Below are 17,633 nucleotides of genomic sequence, written 5' to 3' on the forward strand. Positions count from 1 at the left end.
CAACATGGCAGTAGTTATTGTTTCCATTAGTGGGTGGCTGTGTCCTGAAGCCCCGTCCCCACTAATCACACACTGATGCAGTTATCTGTAAATCCAACAGATGGCGCAATAACTCTGTGAGTGTCAGAGATCTGAATCGAGCTGGTTGCAGTCCTCTTCTAAATCCTACATTCTTTCTGCCGTTTATTGAACAGTAAATAGCACTAATATAGCCTTTTTAAATCTAAATAAATGAATAAATAAAATCAGTTAAATATATAAATCAAAATGTAGGCTAATAGTGTTGGTGAAAAGCTGTCACTCCCAGGAATATTTAGCTGAATGAGTCGGCGTTCTAAATGTGCAGCTGAAATAATTCTATTAATTATCTTCCAGCAGTTAATCTCTCAGCGTAGACCCAGAGGCTTCTGTGGGCTTCCAGTGTTTCTGTAATTATAGAGTAGACAGTTGGTCAGTAATTGGATCATATGGTCAAGCAAGAGCAGAGCTGCCCAACATGACCATAAAATTGGCCTTTGCTGCAAATGGTAAGTTGATTTTACCAAAGTCCAGGGACATGTCCACTAATGTATTTAGAATATAAACTACATTTCAGTGTGATGTGGTTCCCTGCAGGCGTTTACCCCTGATGCTATTTGAAAACTGCTGATACGGTATCAATGTGGCCAAAGGGAAGACTTCAGGAAATCACCTCTTGACCCGAAAATAATGTGCTTCAGCTTTATTATGAGGTGTTTTTATTTTTTTATTTTCAAAACAAAGAATATGATTGATGACTTTCCGCTTCGTGATGGATTCCCTTGTTTTCTGCGAGGGCTGGCTGTTTTGTTGTTTTGTCACATGATTGATGGGATAAATGAGTAACTTAATTGTCGGCTAGAGTTTATTCTGAATTAAAAGACAGTCGAAGAACACTGGGCTGTACAGTTAAAACCTCAGAACCGTGGCGCTTCTTTCATATCAGAGCACTATATAAGCCAGGAAAGCAGAAGACATCAAATGGAGCAGTATAGCCCTGTAACCATGTGTTCATGGTCTGGTTGACGGCATATTCTGCCTGAACTCTCTCAGCACATGTTCATTAATCTGGTGCACATCAGAGCACCCACAATGCAATTAGTCGACGGTCAGAATAGCTCGCTATTGTCTGTAACTAATCTTCTATTCTTCCTGAATCGTTAATCTTCTATAAATCCAATCCTCTATCAGAGCCGATGTCCCTGCGCGGCGTGGTTTACACCCCGCTGTTTACACGCGTGACTTATGATTCACGTCTGGCTGTGTTTCACGGGTTCAGAATCGCCCCTGCGTTCGATGGATTGCCTCCTCGCTGGAGGAAATTGAGCTCAGCTATTCTGAAAGCAGTTTGTCTCAGCACTTCCTGTTTTACTCAAACATGAATCCAGGCAGTAGATGTTGGAGCTTGTTTTACAAAGCCATCTGTAGTTCTGCCTGAATGGTGCCAGGCACACAAGGCTGCTGGTGTGGTTTTGTTTTCTTATTATTTTTAATTAGAATCATATCCAGTTTTGCCCCAATGAGACACCTAACAAGTACAACAGGTAAAGCATCCTCTGGCAGTACTCCTCCTGCGTACTGCATGGACGGTGTTGGTTTTGTGTTCTTCCTAAAACAACACCGATGGGTAAATAAATGGAAAATACAAGAACACATGTCAAAACAAAAGACATTTAATTAGGGCAACAAAAAAAGAAGAAGCTTGTTTCTTTTCATCTGAAGAGCGATCACAGGGAGAAGGATTATACAGAGGAGAGGAGGTGCGAGCTCTTCAGCTTTTTTTAATCAGCACAGTCTCCCTGGCCTTTTTATGCGTCTCCCCCTGTCAAGTAATTGCTTATATAATCATCTGCTTACTTTAATCTCCCGATCTTTCCCACAGCTTGTGCTCTCTCACACGTCCCCACTTTTCTCAGTCGTTCCCCCCCCTTTGTCAAGTTCAACACAACCTCCTCCCGTTCCTACTGTTTTGGGGGGTTTTTTCCTTCTCCTTCAGCGCTTTTTTATCTGACATGCCCACTGGCACTCTCACTCCACCGGTGAGTGGTCATTGATTACTGTACATGGATTGTATGATGAAATGCCACTCGCCCACCTAACATCCTCTTGTCAGCTGCCCCTGACATCCCACTGCCGCTGCAGACCGTCTTTGCCAGCCTGTATAATGCTCACTATGTTACATTACCTCGGTGGGATGGCGATTTTCGCATCTGGCATCACTTTTCTGTTTTTGGGAGTGCAGAGTGCACGACGGTGAGCCTTTAACTACCGTGATTAGCACATATTTGCTGCAAAGGTGCCATTTTTTTTTTTTTTTTTTACATTTTTGGAGAAACACTGTTGTTTACAATGACTGAATCCAATTTATTCTCCTCAGCTGTAAATTGTCTGCGCATATTAAAGTAAATGATCTGGATTACAGTGTGAAACCTGATGACACACACTCAGAGCCAGAGAGAGGGGTATCCAATTAGTCATCTCATTAGCAAGTGAGTGTTGTTTTAGAAAGGAAAGGTCCTGAAAAGAGATGGGAAACAAAAGGAAGAGCATGCACCTCCAATAGGCTGTATTCAAAATGTGGCATCACGATACAATGACAGTATCCGTCTTCGCATTTATGATTCGTGGCATCCAAAACACAAACACTGAGTGTGTGTGTGTGTGTGTGTGTGTGTTTGTCGTGGCAGAAGAAAGGTTGGGTTTCATGTTCGACGGAGCCGTGGGCAACTTGTACAGATCTGTTAACTCACCAAAATGGAGCTGCAGAGCCGCACAGTGGGACTGAATTCTCTCTGCAGGGGTGTGAACAGAACCAAAAGCCTGCTGCTCGTACGGTGAGGCTGCAAAAACGTCACCGCCTCTCCACAGCCGTATAGCCGGATGGGCCTGCGGGGGTCACAGCGAGCGGTGACACGTGCCCACGTAAACTGTCCAGTCAGGAAGCCGGAATGGACGCGGAGCGGCCGTGACTCCCCCACTCTTATTTTAAGGAGATCTTCCCCAAATAGGTTGCTCCCACAGAGACGAATAATTGGCGCGATATCTTGGGGGCTCGAGCGTGATGAGCAGTCTGCATTGTAATGCCAATCCTCCACAGGAAGAAACCCAGTTATGCATGCCAGTGGGCACGCTCTCTGGACTCTGTGTTTAGGGAAACACATGCTATTGGAACAGAGCTGTGGAACAGAGTATGGAGTTTAACCATACATCAGTATATGGTGGTTAACACAATTATTTACAATAATCATGGTTAAATGAAAATATTGTCACAATGCGGCATACCGGCTGCATTACTTTTAAATTAAAAAAAAACAGAACGTGTGCTGTTCAGTAGTATTTTCATTTCTTTATGATTTACTCAGTCCTTCATTGTTTCTGTTTAAATAACAACAGAATCTGATGGCAGCTGGAATACAGATGTCACCCTCAGACGACATCAGTTCATCTCTAACTTACATTATTGACTCGAGGGCAGCGTCGGTCTGTCGGTCTGTTGGTCACCACTGAAATACCTCAACACTATTGGATGGATTACCATAACATTTAGTGCCGACATTCTTGGTGCCCAGATGTTGAAGTCCACCGACTCTTGGACTCCATCATTAGGTGACATTCTTCCTCGTTTTCAGTGAAATCTCTCAACAGCTGTTGGATGGAGTGCCCTGTAATTAGAGACGGTGTTGTTCCCTTCAGGCTTATTATTAACTTTAGTGATCACTCCGCTTTTTTAACCAGTTCCTTCATCAGGTCAAAATTGTTATTCTGACCAAACACCTGCACAACTAGTGACAACTTCCTGTTGGCCTCAACTGCAAATTAGCTAATGTTAGCATGCTAGCACAGGAAACTGAACCAAGTAAACACGACACCTGCTAAACCTCAGCATGCTGTCACTGTGAGCCTGTTAGCATGCTGTCTAAACTTGTATTCTTTCTCTGTGTTTTTTCCTAAAACAACAAAATAAATGAAATCTGAAAATAATCGCAGATCCAGAATGTCTTTATGAAGCAGCTGTGAGCGTTCAAAGTGCGGAGAGTGAAATGAACACAAACACCTGGCAGATACCTTCTCTGAGTAATATGATGAAGCAGTTTGTTAGTGCGAACGCTGAATATGGGAAATGTTACACGAAACAGATTGTCAATGACAGCACAGACCGATCTGATCAAGCTCACTACAGAGTTTGGCAGTTGATGGTGGAACAGCTTTCTCCCTCCTCCAAAACACTCACTATACATCATGCACTACTCACAGAGGAGGCCAGAGACAAAGCAAGAACTGTCCCCACTACTTTCACTCTCTCTCTCTCTCTCTCTCTCTCTCTCTCTCTCTCTGCCGGCGACGTGTCACGATTTTGTACGGGTTGCGACGCTGAAAAGACTCAGTTACAAACCATATTTTGTTACTTTTATCATTTCAAAAGGAGAATAAAACAGCAGCAACGCTTTGCTTTCATTTGACATTTCTGCCTGTGGAACTGAAATGAACCACACAAAGTACACTAACAATGATGGATGGGGATTGTGAAAGCAATTCCTGTTTTTCTCCATCTGGAACATAAAATGCAGAAGAACATTGAATGGCAATAGTTAGCCAAACAGCTGTATCTTAAACATTTAAACAAAATGTTGCAGCGAGACACAAAAGCCTTGCACTTTTGTTCAAGGCTTTGTGAGTGTGCGCATGTCACATGACCCACATCCAGTCAGGCCGTTTGAAGACACAATCGCCTGGACCAAAAGGCTGCTAATGTGACAGCCAGCCAAATAAAGACAAGCTGAATCTCACCACACTGGCGGACTTACTGTCCACTATAGCTGAACTGCGCAGGTGAACCGATTGTCTGTCTTATTGGGAGACAATATGCGAGTAGATTAGTGTCAGATAACTTAACTGGAAAAAGAAAAGTGTCCAGCTTATGATCGACTGCCTTGGTGCCCCTTTGGATATCCAGCCTTGGATCAGATGCAGAGTTATTAGTCATGGTCTTATCCAATCAGCCGTCCTTAATGCTTGTGCTACTGGGCATTACTCTGGAGAGGACAGATTGTCGTTTATTGTCAGTTTGATTTCAAACTGGAGATTAGTCATACTCACGCAGTAGCTGTTGGCCCACACCTCTCTTTGTGTGTGTGTGTGTGTGTGTGTGTGTGTGGACATAATTTGTGCCTTCAAACATGTGTGTGGCCATCATTCACTTCGACAAACGTTCATGAGTTGCCATAGAGTCGTAGATTAAAGGGGTATGTATGTCAGTGAGACCAACTACATTCACAGTAGTCATCAATGAACAAACAAAATAAGGAAATAATGGGGAAATTGTGAGCATCCATAACAGGGATTTTGTCTAGAATATGAGGAGACAGTTCCAGTTGTAATAGGCCTATATTACTACACTGTAGTATAGTAACTTAAACACTTAGTAAACACTTAAGAATATTCTTAAAAGTATACTTTTAAGAAGACATAAATTGCTAAATTACTGTAATGTAATACAAAAGTCCTGCAATAGATCCTCCCTTCATCAAGGTATCATTTATAGGTAGGGTAAGGTATACATATAATATATATAAAAAGTGTCAATATTATTAAGTATTGAAACACTTTGTGCATTGCCTTATTCTGTTATTCAGCCTACACTCTACACCATAATGTATTTCTCAGCTACATGGAACCGGTTTTTTTTGGGCCACAGGGGGCCACAGGGGGGCAGTGTAAACACGCTGTGAACAGGACCCTGATATCGCTTCAATATGGCGAACTTGTTAGCCAACTGCTCTTTGTTTACATGTCACCCAGCCAACACGAAGCAACATTATCATTCGTTTGGAGTCGCGTGTCGCACCACATGATGAATGTAAATCCAATATTTACTCTCTTCATAGTCTGTGTTTGGTCTCTACCAACTCCTGAAGGAAATACATGTACCGCTAGTGTTGTCTGTCCACTATGCAGGTTGTGTACAGTGGTTTTTAAAAAAAATCTTATTTGCTGAAAACATCTGTCTGCTACAACAACAATGGGAACAATATGAGAGTGAACACAACAGTAGAGCCTCATCCATGTTGAGGCGTCTTCGTGCAAAGCAGGACAATCATTTAGAAAGTCTGTGAGCGTCTCTGGATCCAACCAGAGATGAGCAAAAATACATCAAAATACCCCTCAAATAAATGTATTAAAATAAAATACAAAGTACTGGTGCCAGAAAATGTAACAAAATACAATACATGTATTTTGTATTTAAAATATAGGAAATACTTTTTTCTGGATTTTATTTGGTATAGCAGAGCATTCAGGTTTGGGCTATATATCTATCTATCTATCTATCTATCTATCTATCTATCTATCTATCTATCTATCTATCTATCTATCTATCTATCTATCTATCTATCCATTTATATATATCTATCTATCTATCTATCTATCTATCTATCTATCTATCTATCTATATCTATCTATCTATCTATCCATTTATATATATATATCTATCTATCTATCTATCTATCTATCTATCTATCTATCCATCTATCCATCTATATATATATCTATCTATCTATCTATCTATCTATCTATCTATCTATCTATCTATCTATCTATCTATCTATCTATCTATCTATCTATCTATCCATTTATATATCTATCTATCTATCTATCTATCTATCTATCTATCTATCTATCTATCTATCTATCCATCTATCCATCTATATATATCTATCTATCTATCTATCTATCTATCTATCTATCTATCTATCTATCTATCTATCTATCTATCTATCCATTTATATCTATCTATCTATCTATCTATCTATCCATCTATCCATCTATCCATCTATATATATCTATCTATCTATCTATCTATCTATCTATCTATCTATCTATCTATCTATCTATCTATCTATCCATCTATCTATCTATCTATCTATCTATCTATCTATAGATGGATAGATGGATAGATAGATAGATAGATAGATAGATAGATAGATAGATAGATAGATCTATCTATCTATCTATATCCATCAACGGGGGAAAAACCACAACATTTGGCGAGCCAGCCAGGAGGAGGACTCCACGGGGATCGTGCCCGAGCGGGGCGACCTTTGCTCTCTCACAAACTGAACATGTGCTCAACATAAAGGTAAAGCAAATGTTCTAGATCGGTGGTGTCAGTCTGTGAGGAGGAAGGGACGGCCCGCTCGGCTAGATGGAGGCTGAGTGCGATCACCGCACTCAGCCTCCATCTAGTCTCAGGCGATCACCGCACTGGGCCAAATGGGAGAGGTTTGGGGGCTCCATATCAGTCGTGAGGCTGAATGCGATCACCGCACTCAGCCTCCTTCTAGTGACCGTGGCTAAGTGGAGAGCAGGGCCGCCTTTCAATCAGAGGATTGAAAAGGCGGTTCGATCCCTGGCTCCAGCTAGTCTCATGTCAATGTGTCCTTGATACTTACTGAATTGTAAGTCATTTAGCAGATGCTTTGGATAAAAGCGTCTGCTAAATGACTGTAATGTAATGTAGTCTCAGGCTACATTACACTGGGCCAAATGGGAGAGGTTTTAGGGGCTGTTGGATCAGCTGTTGAATCCAGTGCGATCACCGCACTCAGCCTCCATCGATGCTCAGGCGATCACCGCACTGGGCCAAATGGGAGAGGTTTGGGGGCTGTTGGATCAGCTGCTGAGTGCGATCACCGCACTCAGCCTCCATCTATGCTCAGGCGATCACCGCACTGGGCCAAATGGGAGAGGTTTGGGGGCTGTTGGATCAGCTGGCCCAGTGCGATCACCGCACTGGGCCAAATGGGAGAGGTTTGGGGGCTGTTGGATCAGCTGGCCCAGTGCGATCACCGCACTGGGCCAAATGGGAGAGGTTTGGGGGCTGTTGGATCAGCTGGCCCAGTGCGATCACCGCACTGGGCAAAATGGGAGAGGTTTGGGGGCTGTTGGATCAGCTGGCCCAGTGCGATCACCGCACTGGGCCAAATGGGAGCGGTTTGGGGGCTGTTGGATCAGCTGTTGAATCCAGTGCGATCACCGCACTCAGCCTCCATCTAGCCTCAGGCGATCACCGCACTGGGCCAAATGGGAGAGGTTTGGGGGCTCCATATCAGTCGTGAGATCGTGGCTGCCTATTTAGGTTGTCCTAAATAATGAGGCTGCACGTCAATCACTTTGGGAATGATGCGTGACTTGGGTAGAGGTTGCACTTTGGAAACTCCCAAAACATTTTTCCTTATCCACGATTTTCCGCTGAGGGTTTGAGATTTTTGCTCCTTGGGGCATTTGGGTTCCACCACCTCATTTACATGGTGTTCAGTCGTGATATCCCCCGTCACCCACGGACTCAAGTCATTAAGGTTCTTGGGGTTCTTGGGGTTCTTGGGGTTCTTGGGGCCCTTGGGTGGCTGGCTTGGTGGCGACAGGTGTCTTCCGAAAGGCCGCACGTCATCCACTTTTGAAATGATGCGTGCAGGTTGCACTTCGGAAACTCTCAAAATATTTTTCCTTATCCACGATTTTCCGACGAGGATTCTAGATTTTTGCCTCTTGAATTTGGCATTTGAGCTTTTGAGTTCCACCACCTCATTTACATGGTGTTCTGTCATGACTTCCATATCAGTCGTGAGATCCTCCATCACAAACGGACTTACTTCTACAAAGAAGGGGCCCTCGGATGGCTGGATATCAGTCGTGATATCCTCCGTCACAAACGGACTCACTTCTACAAAGAAGGGGCCCTCGGGTGGCTGGATATCAGTCGTGATATCCTCCGTCACAAACGGACTCACTTCTACAAAGAAGGGGCCCTCGGATGGCTGGATATCAGTCGTGATATCCTCCGTCACAAACGGACTCACTTCTACAAAGAAGGGGCCCTCGGATGGCTGGATATCAGTCGTGATGTCCTCCGTCACAAACGGACTCACTTCTATAAAGATGGGGCCCTCGGATGGCTGGATATCAGTCGTGATGTCCTCCGTCACAAACGGACTCACTTCACTAAAGAAGGGGCCCTCGGATGGCTGCCTTGGTGTTGACAGGTGCCGTTCTAAACAAGCAGACCGCGCCTTAGCTTTTTTTTCCCACGATTTTCTTGTGAGGACGAGAGATTGTTGTGCCTTGAGTATGGCATTTGAGCTTTTGAGTTCCTCTATTTGTAACTTCTGATTGTTCATTATGTTGATGTAATCAGAGTGTCTCTCTTTGAGTTTCATCATCTCATCTACCGGGCTTTGTTTCAGGGCCTTCTTCTTACTCACCAGCTTGGTGAAAGCTGTTGACAGCTTGTCCCTTAATACTGATTCGCTATTTTTTATCTCTCGCTTTTCTTGATCCTTTGACTTGATGTCCTCGGGTACATCGTCGTCGTCCAGGTAGCGTCTTTTAAAAGCTACGAATCTCTCTTTGAAGTCCCTGTCGCCAATTTCCTCAGAGCAGTCCTGTAGACCCTCCTTAAAGCGCAGCTTATAGGTCTGCAATCTTCTGCATTCCTCCATTACTGTTTTATTCTTGGTCTCAGAATTCATCAGTCTCTGCTTCAGATCTACGGCGGTCTTGTTCAGCTTGTGTTGCATTACCACAGCCTCTCTCTCCTTCATTTTTGACTCTTCTAATGAGCGACATGTGCTTTCTATTTTGCTTTTTAGAGCCATTTCCCGTGTGTGGTCAAAGTCTAGTTTGGTTTTTAAGACAGCATACATATTTCTCTCTGTCTCAACATTCCGATTGAGAATTCTGTTAGACTTCTTTACATCCCACAGCTCATTTCTCAGATTAGTGATAGTTATCTCCTTTGATGCACCAAGCAGCAGTAGATTACTATACTTCAATTTGAGAGAATTCATCTCAATCAGCTCGTTTGATTTGTCAGATATGATTTCATACCTTTCTTTCATTTCATCGTAGTCTTCTACAAGCTGTTGGTTACGTAGAATAAGCCTGGCCTTCTCATTCTTGAAGTCGACTTCTGCAACCCTCATCTTCCTTTGTAGTTCAATGACTGCCTTATTTTTGTCCTCCTCTAGAGCTTGCAGGTCAACCAGACGTTTAATTTCATCTTCGTACCTGGAAACTACCTCTTCAATTTGCTTTTCGTGCCTCAGCTCAGTCTCCGCCGTCCTTGCATTGAAGCCAGCTGTGATCTGTGAAATGTCAGCTTCATTGCTGGCTGTTAGCTGAGCAATGCTTTCATTGTGAATTTCTTCACATTTATGGAGCTGCTCTGTGACTGAGTCTCTTGACGAACTCATTGCGAATAGCTTTTTCTCGGCTTTTGAAAGACGATCCCATAAATAATCAAGCTGCCTGAGCTTTGCACTGTCAGCTTGAGTGATTTCGGAATTCGTGAATGCTTTACATTCCGTCACCCTCAGCTGTTCCTTGAGGGAGACGATTTCATCCTCCAGAGTTTTTACTTTTTGCTTTAGACCAATGTCGTTGGCATTTCTAACTCTGACATCTGTTTCCAGTTTCTGTGAGAGCCAGTGTATTTTATGCTTGAGAATTGCATTCTCCTTCTCTAATAAATATGTGTCTGCCATTTGTCTCTGATTTATCTCTTCCATATTTGTTGAATTCATGTTGTTAATCTAATTTGAGAAACTTTATATCAAGTCATCCAGTGCAAAATCCAAGCCTTTGATCTCATTTGCCTTTGATCTCATTTGCCTCTGATGCCATCGTCGCAACGCGTCATCGGAGGCCTTCTGACTTAGGCTCCGCCCACAAGCTGATGCGGGATTACTTTTAAATGTAAGTATTGACTTTCAACCGACGCTAACGTTAAAGCTAAAATAAGCGATACTATAACATCACGTGTGTGTTAAAATGATCGGTTAAGTTCCGTGACGTTCGTGGCTAACAAGCTAACTAGCGTCAGCGGCTAACGCTAGCCTCGTAAAGTGACGTTTAATAACTTAACTTTCGAACCTCAGAGGTTCACTAATATCTTACTGAGTGTGTGACGATTTTTACAGATGATTTATACTTCATATTAAGTCCATAAACGGACCAACGTGAGCTCAGGTAGACCGGTTGTGAACCTGAAATAGCACTTTAAGTCCCGGTGTTATGGCGAGTATTGGAGGAAAACGGCGTTCCCCGGTGCGGGGGCATTTTGATCTGATAACACCGAATGAGGTAAGCTGTGATTGATATCGATATTCAACTTTTAGTGTGCCAATAATAACGTTATGATTTTAGTATAACTTGACAACACATAGCTACATATATTTGTGTTGTTTGCTGTGCACGCAAGAGTTGTCCTACAACAGTAGAGCCTCATCCATGTTGAGGCGTCTTCGTGCAAAGCAGGACAATCATTTAGAAAGTCTGTGAGCGTCTCTGGATCCAACCAGAGATGGGCAAAAATACATCAAAATACCCCTCAGACAGACAGACAGACAGACAGACAGACAGATAAAGAAAATTGAAGAAGCTTTACTGTAATAATGGAGGTAAGAGAGTGGGGGAAAAAGCATATATTGCATATATATATAATGTACACAAAGCTCTGGTGAACCCCACACAAAGGAAGAACAGTCACAGAATGTCAGTGTAACTAAGCAAAGCTGTAAAAGACAACAACTTGATTGATTTGTATATATATATTTTTTTATTAATGGGACTTAACAGCCCATAAACTTTGGCTTTGTATCAACAAGAAAATATTCATCACATATGGATAGCATCACACATTAGGCCTATGTATACTATGAAAGCAGAATATAGAATTAAAACCAGTTGTACACAAAGAGCCTAAATACATGACTGTACTGAGACATGTTGTCCACCTGGCCAACTGTAGAATGTATGAAATAATACAACTAACAATACTTTCATAATATGCCTTTTAAATAAAATAAATTGGATATTTAATGTTTTTTTTTTTTTTTTTTTTTAACAAATGGACATTGTCTACTGTCATAGCCTGGCTAACTGTGAACTATATTATCTGCCAGTAATTGATATGTCATTATGACGTTCACATTGAGAAGATACAGCATCACTTGTAACACAGTGAGGTTAGATGGTCAGACGTCAAGCTAGCTGACGTCAGATAAAACCTTGACAGACAATCCGTTGAACTTGAAGATCTGAAGACTGAACTCGTGAACTGCTTTTTGATTCGTGGAGAAAGTATTTTGAGTATTTTAAATACAAAATTACTCCACTCTAAAGTATTTTGTTACAAATTACGTTTGATTTTCTTTTTTATCGGCCCTATCAAATACAAATTACAAAATACTCAAAAGTATTTGAAATACGTATTTGAAATACAAGTAATAGAAACACTGCCCATCTCTGACTGTCACCAGCATGTGTGCCTCTGACGTCAGTATATTTTCTAAAATCCCGTCTGTGGGGATTTTTTTTTTGTTCTCTGACTCATTCACATAAAACTCATTTGAAAAGAACATCTGAAACAGAAAAAGGGTTTGAGTCCGTGAGTCAGTCTCCCCCACAGCGCCGAGCTGATACTGGTGATGCGACGATGGGGATGAGTTGAACATTGATTTAGATATTCGATAAATCGTTTGAGTGGAGCCAAAACGCCGGTTCTGTGATTTGCTATATAGTGAAACGAACATCTTTGCGTTTTTGAGGATTGTTTGGATAAAATGTACTTATTTTGAATATGACACTTTGGGATCGGGGACATATGACAGTACGATTACTCGAGAACATACTCGGCACGCTAACAGTCGCAAATACTAGACTGCAACAATTGTATTATTTTTTTGAATGAATGAATTTCCCCTTTAAAGTCTCTTTCCTTTGAATCATCGGAGAGCATCACTCCTCAGAGACGGAATAATACAAAATAATTTTTTTTTTTAAAAAAACACACACACGTGCATGTTGCCTCTCTGTGCGCAGAATGATTCATCAACCACCGTTTGCTCAGGAGACAGTGATTTCGGGTCTGATAGTTCGTTTTCGGAGCTGAGCGGTTGTTTTTTTTTTTTGACGTGGGCCCTCAGATGCACCCCCCCCCCCCCCCACACACACACACATACACACACACACACACCTCCCCCCCCCCACCTCTCTCATCCCGCGTCTCGACGGACCAAACGCTGCTGCAGCAGCATCACCGGCAGCAGCCTCCAAACTGCGTTTTCCCCGCCGCGATGGATCGCTCTGTAAACCGGTGAGCTGCTACCAGAGGACCGGCTGAACTGTTCGGGGATGGGGGGGGGGGGGGGGAGAGAGAGAGAGAGAGAGAGAGAAGAAGAAGAAGAAGAAGGACCGACAAGCGATGACCGCTGCGAGAACGTGCTATACATCTAAGGGATAAGAGAGAAAAAAAAACATGATATGTATTTCCAGCAATGTTATAGGATCGTCTTGTTTACCTTCCCGACAGAGACACAGCCGGGTGACAGTGATATTACGGCCGACATGTAAGAGCTGGATAACTATTCCCGTGTGACCGACTCCCATCTGCAGCTCATCACATAACATGAACAAGGTAAGCTTGCTGTCAGGTTGCGGGGGGGGGGGGGGGGGGGGGGGGGGTTACGTTGCGGGCGTTGCGGGGTTTCTGTCAAAAATAATAAAATAACAAGCTCGATCGGAGCTCATCAGGCTGCATTGTTGCATCGACAACCCCCCCCCCCCCCCCCACACACACACACACACACACACACACACACCTTTTTCCCCGAGTTGAAATTGACGATTCGCCTGCTTTAAATATAGGTCGCTCTTCACCTGTCGACTCACGAGCGCGTCTGTATAGCTGCAAGATGCCGATAAATGTCACGTCAACAGCCGCGCCAAGTTGTCTGCTATAGAGCCACACATCATCAGTTCATTAAAGGGATGAATGGCAATGGAACATGTTCAAATCTGAAACATTTGGAAGTGATAACGTGTGTGATCTGTGTTGGACAAAGTTATTAAAATCCATTGCTTTCGTGATTTCTTTAGAGGGGGGGGGGGGGGAACAGCAAGTTCATTTAGAGTTTTGAAAGGTGAAAACACGTCTCTTATGAGAACAATCAGGCGCATCTCCGTTAGCTTTTCACTCGGTGCAGATTTTTTGAATTAATCAGCACTAAATTACCATTTGCTTGTACTTGGTTGAATGGCTTTTTTTTAGATAGAATGACTGCAGCATGCTTCCTTCTATATCATCGCTTTGAAGTTTCCTCGCTTTCCCTGCCAGAATAATTAGAAAATGTAACTGTTTTCTGCTATCTAACTGTCGGTAGCATGTGAGAAACATGTCTCTGGTTCCCCCCCCCCCGTCCTCTGGATCCCCTGAGTGGACACCATGCACACTCCTCCTCCTCCTCCTCCTCCTCCTCCTCTGATGCCTGAGGATGAGGCTGCATCCACCCAGGAGGCTTTTGATCAATAAACCAGTTTGTATCGAGGCCCGCGTTTCAGTAGCTGTTGTCAAACTACGAGTCACTACAATTAAAAGCCCATTTTGTTATAGTGGAAGGCTGATTAATAATTCATCCCGCAGCTCAATGGGACCGCAAATCTGCGGATGGCACGCCGAAGGATGTTAGTGTAGCACTGTACAAGCCCCTGCTGCTGGCAGAGGAGTGCTTTTTTTGGGGCAGGCTAATGGGTTTACACGTCATGATGTAAGCTTGATGGTACACCTTTTTTTATTTTTTTATTCTGTTTCCTGTGTGATAAACAGCTGGAGAATTCAAGCACACACACACACACACACACACACACACACACACACACACACACACACACACAGTAGTGTAGCAGTAGAAGCGGTATACTGTAAAAAGCTCTGGGTCTGCTGTATGAAGCAGCTCTGTGGTGGTGTTGGACTGTAGGCTCTGCACTCGGGTGTCAAAGTCATATCTGCTGCCAAAGGAGCCAACAGCCACGATGATACTGTACCAGAGAGTTTGAAGAGAAACCCAGCTGGCTCCGATCCAGAATGGTGGGCGTTTTATTTATTTATATATATATATATATATATATATATATATATTTATATTTATTTTTTTTAAACTGGCTTAGTCAGGGCTACTGCAGGGAGTGATTAGACAAGATGCTGTTACAGTATCGCACACATCAGTATGACGTCAAAGGGCACAGAGCTCGAAAAAAAAGTCTTTTCGCACCAAGGCCCTGTGGAGTCTTGCAATAACTGAACCAGTGCTGCGCAAACAGTGATATCGAATGCATTAAAGGGACAGTTCACCCCAAAACAAAAAAAGTACCTCTAGAGCTGTTTTATCGATCTTTATATCGAGATATGGACCGCAGAGACGTCTGCCTTCACTGGCCCTTATATGGTCACATTGTGTCTCCCTTTGTGACTAATGTCTGTGAAAAGCGCTTTATAAATACATCTCACTTACAGTATGATGGGACTATATGGTGCTCAGCTTGCGGTGCTCAAAGCGCTAAAAAACTCATCATTTCTCTTTCCAGAAATCATGACGCGGTTCCTCAAGACAATCCACAGACCGGGTCATGATTTCTGGAAAGCAGTGGTGGCTGGTGACTCAAAGTATTGTGGGGGGGGGGGGCAGGAGGAAAACCAACCCACAGCATCATGTTACTATGGATAGTTATTTTCTCTATGTTCTCAGTGCAGCTTTATATACATGTACATGCTCTCATGTTCCTAATTTGTGTTTGTTTTATGGGTTTCAGATTATTTTTATTCGGCTAATCTTTGGATCTGGAAAGCCCTTTGCGCTCAAACTAGAAAAGTGCAATATTATTATTATGTATCCACTAAATATATTTACAAATCTCTGTTGTAAAGGCCAAAATAAAATGGAATAAGCAGTTATAATTTGTTTTCCAATACGCTACGATCACTTTAATGCCAGCTCGTCACATTCAACCATCGGTAGAGAACTGAAGGCGATGTTTTGGACCGACGCGACGTCAATATTGTGTTCTGGTTGTTGATTGGCGGCTTTTAATTGGACGTGTTCTTTGATGTCCCGCCTTAAAGGAAGGTCCCCCCCCCCCCACACACACACACACACACACACACACACACACACACACACACACACACACACACACTTACCTACATGTCACGCAGGTGTCGCTGTCAAAGCATTTTGATCAGAATTTTTGATCACGGATTTCTTTTTCTTCTAAAGAAGAGAGGAACATATTTTGTAAATGATGCTGACATTTGGTGATGGTGTATTTTTTTTTTTTTTTTTTTTACATTTTGATCTTCGTCTCGCGTTAGAGCTTCCGCATCATGAGGCCTCCTGAAGTATGAGGGACGCATTAGCTGCATCGCGAGAAAGAGAAAGAGCAGAAATGTCACAAGGTATTGGCCTTAATTGGCATTTCAATGAACATGGACGCTAAAGCCGCAGAGCCTCTTCTCTTCTTTCTCCCTTCATCTTTCTGTTTTCTCAACCTGCACTCCTTCTCTTTGCCAGTCTCTCTCCACTGTAGTCGGGATACATCTTGTGTCGGGCGTGAGGTCAGCTGACAAACACAACAAGGTAATTACAATACAGCAGAACCACCAGCCTTCCATGTCACCCGTCACGCCGTGCTGTATTGGATGATGTAGTGTTGTTTGCTGAGCCACTATGGATTATTTGGCTTCCTATACGTTATGATGTATCGCCCTCGCGTTATCAGTATGGAGGATTTGAAGGGAGCAACGCTAATGTGTTCACGGCCCGCGTGAGTAACTTCGACTTCGTCTAAATACGCTAGATGTATAATTTCAAGCTGTTGTTTCTCTATATTTGCCATAGCAACAAGGCGTCGGTGTAACTTCAGTTCAGGCAGAAGAATGCTGCTCTGAGCTCAGCCGTGTGCACACTTCCCGCTCTCCGTTGCCGACGTGTCTCAGAGCAACCATCTGATCAGCTGTTGTCTCAGCGCCTCCTTGTGACATTTGTGGACGAAGAGGATTCGAAACGGAGAGCAAAATGGTGTGATTTCCCCCGTTCCCCCGGAGGAGAGCGGCTCGTCTCGCTCCGCATTACTTCAAAGCGGAGAGCTTTTATGACCTCAGTGATGCGGCTCTCGGTCCACCTGGTGCAGGAGCTGATGAAGTGTTTGGAGGTGATTAACGTCGGCCTCCTCTGACGCCGCTCTGTGCTGCTGAGTCAATGACCTTTCCTGCCATCAGGTCACTGTGCTCAACAATCTCCTGCTCTCTTTTGTCTCCTCTCCTTTCCTCCCCCCTCCTCCCTTTTCTCCTCTTCCTCTCCTTTCCTCTTCCTCTCCGCCCTCTTTTCTCCTCTCCTTTCCATTCGTCTCCTCTCCCTTTTCTCTTCTCCTCCCATCACCTCCGATCTACTTTTTTTTCCATCTCTTCTCCTCCTCTCCTCTCTTTTGCTTTTTTCTCTTCCCTCCCTCCTCCCTTTTCTCCTCTTCCTCTCCCCCTCTTTTCTTCTCTTCTTTTTTCTCGTCTTCTCCCATCTACTTTTCTCCCTCTCTTCTCCTCTCTCCTCTCCATCATCTCCTTTCCTTTAGTCTTTTCTTCCCCTCCTCCTCTTTTCTCCTTCCTCTCCTCTTTTCTCCTCTCTCTCCCTTCTGTCTCCATTTCTTTTTTTTCTCCTCCCCTTCCTTCACCTGCCCTCTCCTTTTCTTCTCCTCTCTATCGTCTCCTTTCCTTTTGTGTTTACTCCCTTCTT

This window comes from Cebidichthys violaceus, unplaced genomic scaffold (genome assembly GCF_023349555.1).
Source record: "Cebidichthys violaceus isolate CVI_PGR_0920_01 unplaced genomic scaffold, fCebVio1.0.p SCAF_47, whole genome shotgun sequence".
Taxonomy (NCBI): domain Eukaryota; kingdom Metazoa; phylum Chordata; class Actinopteri; order Perciformes; family Stichaeidae; genus Cebidichthys; species Cebidichthys violaceus.